Genomic DNA, 14,241 nt, shown 5'->3' on the forward strand with positions numbered 1-14,241 from the left:
TTTTCCAGGCATTGTAAAGACAAAGAGAACTATAAATATAATGTCAAATTCGTAATATAGACATTAAGGGGCAGTTTCCCAGACAGGGTTTAGATTAAGCAAGACTAGGCCTTGGTTATATTAGGAAATGTTTTACAAACATACCTTACAAAAAAACAATAGTGTGCATCTTGAGACAAAACAATGTCACGGATGTATGTGTTTATAAATTAAAGAGATAAAAATGAAAATTCTGTCACCATTTTCTCATCCTCATGTTTTCTAAATCTGAATTTTTTTTTTTTTTGATAAACACAAAAGAAGATATTTTGATAAATGATGATAAGCACACAGCTGATGGTAACCATTGACTTCCGTAGTAGGAAAAACAAATGCGATGGAATTCAATGGGTACACATCAGCTTACCATAATTAAACAAAATATCTTCTTCATGATTTATTACAATACTTTCATTATATTTGTTTTCCTACTGTGGAAGTCAGTGGGTACCATCAGCTGTGTGCTTACCATCATTTATCAAAATATCTTCATTTGTGTTCATCAGGACAACATGAGGATGAGAAAATGATGACAGAAAAATTAAATATCTATCCCTTTAAAAAGCTCAAGCATGCATTTTAGTCTGGGACTAGGGACCTATGGAAGGTTTTTTTGGTCTTTTTTAAATTAATTAATTAAATTATAAAATAATTAATTAAATTATAAAATAATTAATTAAATTATAAAATAAAAAATAAAATCGCAAAATATGTCCCAAATTTGAAAATGAAATGCTAAAATAAAAATTTAAACATTATATTAAATTATTTAATTTTCATTTTTAACGTGATGAAGCATCATTCCGGCCAAATTGAAAAACTAAATTAAATTGATGATTTCACATTTCATTTTCAATATAATCTTGAGTCAAGACTGACAATATTAAAATAAAAAGGCAAGCTTGAAAAGGAATCTGTAAATATTTTTTTTTTAAGGGCTTTTTATTCATGCCCAAGCAATAATAGGGACAAAATTAAAATAAAGTTCAGTTTTAATTTTATGTTCTCTTTTATTTATTGGTTTTCATTTTCTTTTTCATTTTCGTTTTCATTTTCGTTTTCAACTTGTATGCAAATTCAATGTTAATCAGTGGGTGGGGTTTACTTGCTCATAAAAAGGGGAATGGCTGAAGCAGCATAGATATGTGAAGCAGTGTTGCCAAGTCAGCGACTGTTTTGCCAACTTAGCGACTACATCTAGCGACTTTTAGACCCATTTAGACAAACTTAGCGACTGTTTGGATTAATCCTAGCTTCACATCTGTACAGAGAAGCTACTGTGTCGCATGTACCGGCCCACGAGTGCTGGGTGGCGCTGTCTCGGTGAAATGTGCGTCTGGTGTCTCTGTACATGCTGAGCAGCAACATATTAGACTGTACGAGCTGACGCGTGGATGAGATTCGCGAACATTGTTTACATGTCAAAGGAGGAACAAACAATAAAAAGGGGCTGGTCCACTGTTATATATGTGCGTATTTTCACACATTTGATCCGGTGAGGCGTCAGTCATTCTCATCAAATGCATACACATAGCACAGTGTGATTATCGTGCAATACATATGCCAAATTCCGGAAAGTATTGGCGTATCATATGCTCGCAAAATTGGAATTTGGCTTATGTATAGCACGATAATCACACTGCGTGTTATTTGTATGCATTTCATGAGAATGGACATACATAGACACGTCACTTACTTTTGCAGCGGGCACACTGGTACAGAACAGACCTTCAGCCTTTGTGACGGGGCTCAGCTTCGGCCCAATTTAAACCCTTCATCCTCATGTGTTACGCTGATTTGTGAGTAGGGCTGTGACCGTACAGGAATTTGTTTTACCGCGGTGAAGAAGCAACAAAATCACGCGGTTACAGCACAACAACCCACCCCAGGAAAGCAGTAATCTTATATATCATTAAAACGACAAATTATATTAGCAATAACAGCATGAAATATGTATTTCTTTATGTTAACTTTTGTTTTTTATATCTTTTGAATATACTATTGATTATAGAACTTTTATGTCACCGTTTATAGCCCATTTTATACAATACATTTCATAGAATAACAACCTGAAAAGCTGTAGAAAGAATATGCAGTTTAAGATTGTTTCTGGTGAGTTGTGCAAAACCTGATTCCTATTTCTTTAGACATTGTTTTTCGGTTAACTGTCCGTGGATAGAAACGCACTTCTCAAAACTTGTTGAAACGCTGAATAATTTATTGTACAAAAAATGGGTTAAAAACAATGACAAAAACGGTTCCATAATTGATATTAAACTCAAAAGATATCGAAAATAAATAGTTTTTAATGTTATTATGATTAGTATGTTTAATTCGATTTTTTCAAAGTGGATACAAAACGAAATAGCCTATTGCATCATTCCGTAAATAACTGCGCAAAACTTATGGATACTCCAATCAATGCTTTCAATTTCAGCTGTCCATTTACATCATCAAGAAGATAAGACTTTTTTTAACCCGAGCTGGAGAAATTCACTTACAGCAGCTCCAGATATAAACACAGCATTCAACCAAATAACGAGTCGCGCTGTCGGTATGCGCTCACCTGCCTTCATAACGATAGTTGTCATGTTTGCCCATTATAGTTTAAAATTATTATTATGCTATTATTATCATCACCAACACACAGTGCCTGCTTCTCCTTGAACGAGAAATAATGCGCGTGGCTCGGACTCCTTGCACATGAACTTGCATTGCACTGACATTTCCTTGCAGAGATGATGTTATTCGCGCAGGAGTTTAAAACCAGGGAGTGAGTCGGTACCGTTCAAGAAATCAGAGCACCTGTGCATGACACGCTTCATGTTTAAGAAGGTTGCGGCCGTGACATCACCGCAGCTGGCATCTCACGTATGGCCGTACGCGGTAAGCGGCAAAATCGCCGAGCGGCTTCAGCTTTTCTCTTGTATTGGAAGCGTTTTGTGCAGCATTTAGTGCAAATATGTTTATCTTCAACGGTGCCTGTCATGAAGTACCATGTCCGGAGAAGGAATAGGATTTTGGGTGCACGAGCAAGGCGTGTGGACCAACTCCGCTTCCCCTCTGTAACCGCCCCCGTTTTGCCGCTTTCCGCACGTCTCCTATTGAAAAAGAACTAAACACTCGCGGTTGCCGCGTACCATGTGAAACGGCTACTGCGGTGATGCAGTAACGCGTTATCGTCACAGCCTTTATGTGCTTGCTTCAGCTAGGTCAGAACTGTATGTTGTGTCCAGTGCAGTGTACAGGGTAGACCCTGAAAGACTTGCATTTCACAGAGGACGCAAGTCCTGATACGATACTTGTAAAGACAACACATAGGCTGAATAAACAGATAATGTTCATATAAAAGTAAGTGACTGGTCGGTGTATGTCTTCAGCTCGTTAAACTGACGCCTCACTGGATCAGATGTGTGAAAATACACACATACATAACAGCGGACCAGACACTTTTAGTGTTTGAAATGTAAACAATGCATGCGAATCTCATCCACGCGTCAGTTCGTAAATTGTTCACTGCTCAGAAAATGCACAGAGGGTAGACGCCAGGCGCACATTTCACCGTGACCGCGCCACCCAGCAATCGTGGGCCGGTACAAGCGACACAGTAGCCTATATGTGCAGATATGAAGCTAAGATTCATCCAAACAGTCGCTAAGTTTGTCTAAATGGTTTAAAAGTCGCTAGATGTAGCAATAAGGTCGCTAAGTTGGGAAGCAACACAGTCGCTGAGTTGGCAACACTTCAGCCAATCCCATTTTTTTTTAGCAAGTAAACCCCACCCACTGATTAACATTGAATTTGCATACAAGTTGAAAATAAAAGTGAACACGAAAATGAAAATGAAAAAGAAAAAGAAAAACAGAACATAGAATTAAAACTGAACTTTACATTTTAATTTTGTCCCTATTATTGCTTGGGCATGAATAAAAAGCCTTTAAAAAAAATTATTTACAGATTCCTTTTCAAGCTTGCCTTTTTATTTTAATATTGTCTGTCTTGACTCAAGATTATATTGAAAATGAAATGTCAAATCATCAATTTAATTTAATTTTTCAATTTGGGCGGAATGATGCTTCATCACGTTAAAAATGAAAATGAAATAATTTAATATAATGTTTTAGTTTTTATTTTAGCATTTCATTTTCAAATTTGGGACATATTTTGCGATTTTATTTTTTATTTTATAATTTAATTAATTATTTTATAATTTAATTAATTAATTTAAAAAAGTCCAAAAATACCTTCCATAGGGACCATGTTTAAGAGACCGCCCCTAAAATAAATAAAGGAAGAAAAATAAAACTTTTATGAATATATTGTATAAATGCACATTTAAAATAAAAGCTCACCCAAAAATAAAAATAAAACTTTGGTTAGTTAATAAAAGAATTACTTTTTATTTTAATCCATGCAGTTACAATGACTAAGATTTCAAGTTTCTCAACGAAACTCAAAAATCACACATTTACCTACAATAAGTAAGGGTGAAAAAATATGATAATTCAGTCACAAGAGGCTAGTAGATCTGATATTATTCACATTTCTAAGAAAAATAAAGTAGATTTGTCGTGTTGTTTAGGTTTTAGACCCATGATGTTGGTTTCTAAGTGGACTAACTGTATATTGTATTTATTCAAGTCAACTAAATTAACAATCAAGCAGTATAATTATTTATTTCTATGATATGTATTTTCGTATAAAGACTTAATAAATAAGGTTAAAGGGGTTATTCAACCCAGAATACATTTTTTATCATAAATCACCCAAGGCTGGGTATTGGCAAGGGCCTCACGATACGATACATATCACGGTACATGGGTCATGATGCAATGCACCACTGTACAATACGTTGTATGCTGCGATTCATTGCAATACTTAAAAAAATAGAGCTGTTTTTTTTTTAAGCCAAAGTGCTTCCACACGTCGGCTTTAAAAGCTGCATGTGTTTTAAAATTGTCTGCCATTTTCTCACTACTGATTACTTTTGAGATATTGGCCGAATTGTTGGATATGACAGACAACTGGGCATTGACAACTACAGCAGTGGCGGAGGAGATTGTTTGATGCACACAGAGGGATTTGATGTTTTTTATATCAATAGTAGTGATTGAAATATCGATACACTATCGTGGAAAAAATACCCCGATAGTTAGCTGTTTCGATATTTTTGCACAGCCCTAAAATCGCCCCTATGTCATTCCTCATTTGTGCATTCATGAGCAGACTAGTTAGTGCGTGACCTCCTGACATAGTTGCAAAGCAGCTAGAGGACAGGGCGTGAACTTGTAGTCTGCTCATGGACGAGGAAAACAAATTGTTGAATACAGATGTTTGTTTTATTTTCTTTGCATGCACAAGTGTTTTTGTCGCTTTATAATCTTATCATATTTTTTTGAACCAATGACTATGTTTACATAATGCGATTATTTCCAATAATCAGAGGGCGTCAGATGATTATTCACACATAACCCAATGCAGAGCACAAATGATGAACTCACATATACTGTCCACTGTTTTTATTTACTTACGTTAAATGACAAAAACTTTCTTATGGACATATTTCGTTATTCAGTGCTGTGATAAAGACAGAATTATTATGACTGTAATGGTTTTATACTCTGCTGTCATCTTATTTTAGATGTTTCTGGATGAAGGCTGACTGCTGACAGCCAGTCTTGTTGAAAACTTCCTAATTTCAAGTTTAAAACTAATTTACACTTAAGGTGCGTGATTTAAACACACACGCACTTCAGTTAGTGCAGTATAGATGCGATTAAATCGTTTATACGGATGAATACTGCGACTAAAAATGCTGTACGCCACCTCTTTTAATACGATTATACTTACTGCGATTTAGGGCTGGGTATCGATTCAGATGTTCCAGATCGATTCGATTTCGATTCACAAGCTATCAGGTCGATTCTATTTTGATTCTCGATCCGATTTTCGATTCCGATTCTTGACTCGTACTCGATTCTTGATTCAACTCAATGAGTATCGATTATATTTAATATTATATTATATTATAATATATTATAATATAGACTGAATGAATGAATGAATGACAGGCTCGCCTCTCGCTCCTTGGTAACATTGCGCAAGGTAAAAAAAATGGTGACCTCTAGTGGAGAAGACTATTAATTAGATTGCTGTTTATCTTCTTGCGTTCAATGTTTGCAGAAATAAAATTGGAAAAAATTCAATTCGTGGCCTGTGAGAATCAATTTTGAATCAACCAAGTGAAAAAAAAAATGAATAATCGAAAAATCTAATAATTTGCACAGCCCTACTGCGATTATGAGCTTAATCGCATTATTTTTATCGAAGAATTGTGTTTACAGGAGGTAAAGTATAATTGCAATATTGCCCAAAATACCATTATAATCACATGGTCATTGAGGGCACATGTCTTTAATTCCTTTCTGGGCTTGAATAGTGTTGTTGAATACGGGCAGTCACAAGTCACCCGGTTTTCCTCAAAAATATCTACAAAGGAATTCCTGAAGACAATCAAATGACTTATGGATTTGAAACGCCACGGGGGTAAGCGATTTATGTTAACAATTTCTTTCTGGGGTGAACTATCCTTTAAGAATGAATGTGAAAAGTTCCAATAGCTTTCTCATTATGTTTGGCTCAATACTTTGTAAATCATGGTGAAAGTGATCACACGTTGTTCCTACAAGTTGTTAGTGCGAGTTTGTGTGAGAATGAAAAAGAGTTTCAGGAATCAGAATGATCTTGTGATTAACACACCTAGTCTGCGATTAGTCGCTTAAAGCATGCTCTGAAACAACAACAACAACAAAAAAGTGTGACTCTTACAATTAGTTTCGTCACGTGCGCTCACCTTAAATTTTCTCACCCCACCAGAAGATAATGGAATGGGACGACATCTGTTCTAGACCAAACGAAATTAGACTGATTTGCATTCTCGTGGGTTAAACAAAAACGGAGCATTCTTCACTTCTGCAAAATTTACACCTGAGCTGTTTCTTCAATCACAGTTTAAATTGCACCCATGTCATCTGTCACTGAACTTCATACCCTGATTGAGAGAAGATTTGAGAAATTGACATTCAACTCATCTGTACTCAGGAGGATTGATTTTTTTTTTCAGGTAACACCTGAGCACAGCAGCAGTGCCTTCCTGTCAGTCAAAGCCTTTGCTACGTCTTTCTCTCCACGGCTGACAAACAAAAATCACCTGGCTCTGTTTTTGCTCTTCCATCTCTGTTTGTCAGGAAACTGCAAGAGTTGCTTTAACGTACAAACTCACTTCCAGTGCATGCACTATACTCATGTAGCGAGACGAGAATAAATAAATGAATAAAATAATAATCTGATAAATGAGATGCGGTGTGGTGAATCTGAGGTTAAATCTCTTACCCTAAAATAAGTCAAATCTCAGCTTTGATGTGATTTTAAGTCTGAAGAAACAGTACAGTAGGTGGGCAGGTTTGGAGGATCAAAGTCAACACAAACATACCTCTGCTCTCAATATTTTATAGGCCTTCAAACCACTGCTGAATATCTACGGCCAAGCGGTGGCCAAATCTCAGTTTGGCACCTTCATGATCGATGCGTGTTGATTACTTTGTAGTCAGATTTTCATTGTGTGCCCTGAGCGCTTGAAGTGCACTTATTTCTCAGATCTCTCTCTTCTTTTCTCGCCTCAAACCTGTTTTTTTTTCGTTGAGGATCTAAACTGATGCATTAAATTTGTTCTTGCCATTATAAAGGTAAAAGTGTGTCGCTCTTTCTCACTTTATTTATAGCTTCCAGATCACCTGTTTGACTAAAATTTAAGGAACGCCAGCTACAAAATCTAAGGCAAATGCATCAGAGATGGAATAATTTAGAAAGATGTTTCAGTGCAAAAACTGTGTCTTTTCACCAACCACCTGTACTCCATCTTAACCAGCGGCTAAATGAGCTGAAATAGCACTACCCAGTGTGACACCTATTTGGAGAGATTTGGATGGCATGGGTGGGAAATAATGTAACTGTTTCTTAAAATGCTATATATGACTTGATTTATGTTCGAAATGATTTTATTTATGTAAATGCATGTTTTTTAGCAGAAGCGAATCTGGTTTCCCGCAGAAAATTTGTTAGTTAAGGTGGTAGGGATGGGCGGGTGGGCGGTCCTGAGGGCGTGGCAATTAAAAGGGCGTGGCGTATGTGTCATACTGAAAATTAAAATTATTTTAATAAAATAAATAAATAAAAGATTTATTTTTAAAACACTCAAATAAAACTTAATTTTGAAGAAACTATGACAGAAAATGAACACATACTAGATTATTAATGTATTACATGTTTTTTCCTCTATCGGGAATAGCTGCGTGATGAAGTGAAACTAAAGGGTTAATAAACACAAACTAAAGCAGATGTTGTAGAACTTCTGGCGAATGATGATAGATAGCGCAAAAATTGTAAAAACTGATTATTTCCCACTATTACTTACATTATCTTAAAGGAGTGTAACTACTATCTAAATAATGCACATAAATAAAGTGAGCAAGAGCTCTCAACAATTATATCCAATCAACAGGCACGTGAAACCTAGCTAGCAGGTTGCTCAAACAACAAAATCACCAGCTAACTTACTTTAAATTTGCAAGAACTATAGACTAATACAATAACAGGCTTGAATAACCCCAAAACATAAGTCCACTTACAGTTCTCACGGACACGTGTTATATTAACTGGCTATCCTCCAGACATGACGGATCACGTCTTATCTCATTTCGGTCGTGTGGTGCGCGTGCACGCTCACGGTGTGAAGCGCGTCTGCGTTATACTCCGAGATGTTTTATCAACTGCTAGTTACCTCTAGACAGTGACGTCCGGACCACGTCTTTCTCATTTCAGCCGTGCGGCGCACGTCCACGCTCGCGATGTGATGCACGTACACGCTATTCTCCGAGATGCACTTGACGGCCTTTTGTGCAGCTATCTTTTTTTTACCACCTAGTTAAGGCGATAGGGTTTCCAAGCTTAGGCGGGCCGCCTTAACTGAAATATGCGTCGGGAAACCCTGTTGTATGCTCTGCTTTCAGACTTCCAGCAGTATTTTTTGATTGTTTCTGATTCAACACTAAGAAAATCATTCTTTAATTTGGCTAGTTATATACAACCGTGTACCACTTTATTTACTTTTCCCATTTTTTTGTTATGCAAAAAAGGCTATGCATTATGCTATCATCCATCCATACATCCATGATAACAGCTTTGTGACACATGGGAATAAAGCAAAGACAATAGATATGTTATAGGCTGTTTATTAACCATTTATTTTCGTTTACTTCAATTGACTGTTTTTCTTTGTAGTTTAGACAAATAATTCTTGGTCTTCAAGGGTCTATTTTTGGCCTTGAATGTAGTTTTTGGGGGTTGTGGTTCACAGTAATGTTTAGGTTAGATGGTGGTATTTTGTGGTGATGCATTTTATTTGAGATCACAAGTCCTGTTTCTTCAAACTCTTCTGAATCTTCAAGCTTGTGTGTTTATCTTTTTCTGCACATATCAGAGGTCAAAATACTCTAAGGGGGCGTGCACACCAAAGCTTTTACGCCTGCGGTCGGCATATGTTTTCAATTGTTTCCAATGGAAGCTCAGCGTTTAAAAAAAAAGCCAGCAGCTAGTGGTTTTTTCGCTCTGTGTTTTCCGGCGCTAAGTGGTGAGCGCCAATAGTCGAAAAATAGTCAGCTTTGGATGAAACTTTGGTTCTCACACAACCATCCAATCACAGTGGAGGAGGGGCGGGACAAATAGCACAACAACCAACGTGTGCATCGTACAACAACTGATAAACGAAGAAGAAGTATAACAGCAACCAAACAGCTGGCATGTGATTTCCTCCAGGCGTTTCAGACGCATTTAAAAACTTTGGTGTGCACACCCCCTAAGGTGTTGTTTCCCAGACAGGACATATAATACATGTTTGAGTTGCCTTAATTTAAAAAGTTCTTGCACATATCTTAACATATATCAGTGCCATTGTTTTTTCTCAAGATGCATGCCAGTATTGCTTTTTTTGTAAGGTTTGTTTGTAAAAAAACACTTGAATTTTCTAATATAACTAAGGCCTAGTCCTGGATTTATCTAAACCCTGTCTGGGAAGCGTTTGAAAGCAGGATTTAAAGAAATATTTTCTTTAACTGCTTTTCTATATCACAACTACCACAAATAACTGCTTGGAGAGTTTATAGTTGTTGACTTGCATGGATTTTGTGGATGAATTTGTTTTCTTTACTTTTTTAATGATGTAGATTTAAGTAAAAGTAAATGCTGTTTGTCTGCATTTATAAAATAAAATAAAACGACACGAAAAGATGCGCCATATAAGTGAACAGGAAGGACTGGTGTATCATATGCATGCAAAATTGTCATTTGGAAAATCTATTGCACGGTAATCACATGTATGTTATTCAGGGGGGGTCATGCACCAATTTTTTTTTAAGGGGCGCAGTGTGCACAGCTCACAGAAATGTGTGCATACACAGACATCAAACAAAAAATATTATAGACCTTTCAGTCTTTTCCATGACACTTACATTTCTAACAATCTGAGCGCCCCTGCCTTCATGCAAAAACCTCCAAAATAAAAGTGTTGACTAACTTTCATATCAAATACTATTTAATCGGAATAATGACATATTGGCATCATATTTACATCTGAAACGGCATGTTTTGTTTATTTACGTTTTGTTTAATTGTGTCATCAATGCATTGTGCACAACAACTGTATTATCCTATGACATAAATGTCATTTTAAATCCATAAACAACGAAAATGACATAAGCTATAGCCACGTGATTGATTTTAATGTTCAATAATGATTTAAAAAAATATGTTCAGATAAAATTATTAGAGGAATGGATTTTTGCATAAAATTTTACCTCATATGTGAGCATGTGTGATTCCGCGCCCCCGTGAACTTCGCGAACTTGGCGTTGTACCAAGAAGATGAATCTAGAGATCTTTACTAATATAACATCGAGACGGTCACATTTTAAACCATACATTTTCTACACAGAGGAAGTTAACTGCACAATACCGTACTTGGGTTTGGAAATGTTGTAAGCGATTCTTACACGTTTTAATTCCTCAGATAGCAAAATGCAGCAGCAACAGCAAAGCTCATGCGCGCTCACGCTCAGATGCCAACGTCTGTGGCTGCGTTGACTGCAGCGCCTGCCGCCAAAAAAAGTTATGTAACACAATAAAAACGGCAAAAATCTCTAAAAAGTGACAAGGATGCAGCACAGAATTGATAATAATTTGTATAACCCATGGGTCTTCAACCGGGGGTCCGCGGCCCCCAGGGGGTCCGTGACGGAACTGCAGGGGGTCCGCCAAATGATGTTTAACAACAAGCTATTTTTTGCTTAAAACGTAAAATATATGTACAAAACGTTACATGTCCCCTTTAAGTTGTGCACGTGCGTGGCCGCATAGGTTTGAAGGCGCGCGTTCCGTTTCGCCAGCGGACCAAAATAAAATATCTAAAGATTATAAATGTCCACTCAGGAAGCAGCAGTAGCGACAGAAAAGTCATCATAAAACAGGTAAATCTTATGTGTGTCTTTCTTTCAGAATGTCATTTTAGAATCAGTGCGACATGATGTCTCATCTATATTTCTGAACTTGGACGGCTGTTTCACGCGGTTCAGATTTAAAGCGCTAATTCAACAGGCAAATGACACCACACCGCGTCTGCATTTTAAACTGTGACAAAACTATCGCTCCCATTTAAAAATTAATGAAACGCGCGCCGTGATGGTGCTTTGTGCAAGATTCATCTGATAGTCAGGTTGAAATCCGCCTCTCAAAAAGTTTCCCTAAAGAGATGCGCTCGGACTCGTTGCATGTTGTTCTCCTGAGTCTGATATGAAGCTATACAAAAAATAAACCTGCGTTACTTAAACTCTTGACAATGATGATACACGAGAAAGGCAACAGACCTCAGAATTATAAAGTAGCACAACCTCTATCCCCACCAGAATCTTTGTGCCATTCACCATGATCAGTCTTCTTTATAAACTGAAAGCCCTTGTCCAATTCACAGTAAAATGAAAATATATTACACTGCAAATACCCTAAAATAATATATTATTATTATTATTATTATTATTATTATATTAATATAAAAACTAAATCTACTTTAACAAAAAAATTATGCATTTTAATATAGTATGGCTGTGTGACAATATGGTTTGTTTCTATTTATAAAACAGTTGCAGTCCTTGATTCTGATTGGTCATCAGTTGTACTTTACTCCACTTTGCGTTGTGCCTAATATGAAAAGGCAGCCTCTCGTACCTTACTGCTTACTTAAATATCTTTGTTTTACACATTTAGTATTAGGGGGTCCCTGCTCCATGCCTGTCTTATCTAAGGGGTCCCCGACCCAAAAAACGTTGAAGACCCCTGGTATAACCGATTAAAAGAAATTGAAAGATTAATGGAAGCTTCTTTGATTTTGAGGTTGCATGCAAAATCCATTTGCCTCAAAAAACCCTGCACATACCCCCTCAGTTTCAATGGGCATGATGCCTCTGGTGTTATTTGTACGCATTTGGTGAGAATGGGTTGGAAAAACTATAAAAGCAGGCCATATATACTGCAGACTTTAAGTTAAGATAATTTTTAAACACATTTTCTAATGATCAAGGCGACAGTAATTTATCAAATAAAGAGCATCATAAACAGGCACATATCAAACTCAGAACTGGCAAAACTTCAAGACAGGAAATTACGATGTGCAAATTGCATTCAGCACATTTTTTAGCACCATTAGCGGATTTGCATGATTTTTACAGTCAGGGCTGTTACTTTGCATACAGTCCTATACAAAAACATGAGGTTGGGCCTGGCGTCCAGTACACATGACAGTATAAAGACACATTTTGGGTGCTGCTCTGGGACTGTGTTTCAAGTCTTTAGTACTTTGGGTGCTCAAACCACACAGACAAATTTATTCTTGCTGATTTCCACCTCTGTGAGAAATCCTGAGAAGTTTGTACCAATGAAGACCACTTCTTTTCCTTAAATCCGACTCTTGCTGTCTCCTGCAGGCTAAACACAGCACTCGGGGGAATGACTGGCATATAGCACATCCTCTGTGTCTTTGACACTTGCTAAGGTAAGCACATATTACGAAATATCAAATTTTCCATTTTAATTTAAAATGAAGCCCGTCATCGCCTGACCATCTGTGCATCGACTCTTTTTAGGAGTGACAAAACGCCACATGTGTCAAAGAAACTGGAGATGGGTGCTTTCGTAAGTAAGAGCGATTCTGTCCCTGTGAAAAGCATGGAGCACTTTGCCGGTGACCTTCCAGATGAGTGCGGCTGAAATTGGATGATTGCGTGCTGTGTTACCGGACAAGTGACAGGTGGCTGTATCTCCAGGCTTGAAGGCAGGCAATCTCACATACCCAGTCCATGTGTGCTGCACCCAGTTCCCAGGTATTGGATCCCCAGCTGAGATCAAAAGCAGTTTGAAGATTTACAGACTCTTCATTATATATTTATGCCGGTATCGGCTTTCATTTCCACAGAATGCATAAAATTTTGTCGCGTGGGTGCTGCTAGCACAGGTGGACGCATAGCATATGCATGGCAGCAAATACGTGTGTAAGCTTTCAGCATATTAAAGCACGACATCATATCCGATTTGATTTGTGTGAGATCATAAGCATCGCTTTGATGTATACGTCTGCCGTCGGTTCCAAGAAAGGATTTGAAAAATACTGAAATTGTACTTGTAAAACTATAAGTTTGACTTATGTCAAAACAGACTACCTAAGCAAATACAATCTTAAATGTAAAATGAGTTTTACTTCAGAAGTGTACAGATTTACTCATTGATGCTACTTTCATGCACAAACTGTGCAATTTGAAATTGTCCGCGATTATCTAGGGTGACCATACAGGTACGTGCCATTTTTCCTGTGAAGAATTTTGGGTGTGTCTTCCGAAAGTTGTATTTGTCGACAGCATACATAATCGAGGTTCTTACATTTCAGTTAAAACATTATAAAAATAACATTTATTTCTCTTAAGACATACAATTATTGTGGTTTGATTCTTACTTTGAAATGTAATGGTTGCTTTTCTGAACCTGAAATAATAAACCTCGATGCTGCAGTCGACCAATGCGACCTCCAGAGAATGCATCCGAAAT

General features: G+C 37.0%; 1 long non-coding RNA gene across 1 annotated transcript in view; it reads left to right on the forward strand.

Annotated features, from left to right (window-relative positions):
- The first annotated feature begins 13,128 nt into the window (after nt 1-13,128).
- LOC135745658 (uncharacterized) overlaps nt 13,129-14,241 on the forward strand; it is a 35,649-nt gene continuing 34,536 nt past the window's right edge. Inside the window, exons 1-2 of the long non-coding RNA XR_010531316.2 lie at nt 13,129-13,195; nt 13,287-13,523. This is a non-coding gene — a long non-coding RNA (uncharacterized lncRNA). The remainder of the gene's footprint in view (nt 13,196-13,286; nt 13,524-14,241) is intronic.

This window comes from Paramisgurnus dabryanus, chromosome 16, assembly GCF_030506205.2.
Source record: "Paramisgurnus dabryanus chromosome 16, PD_genome_1.1, whole genome shotgun sequence".
NCBI lineage: Eukaryota > Metazoa > Chordata > Actinopteri > Cypriniformes > Cobitidae > Paramisgurnus > Paramisgurnus dabryanus.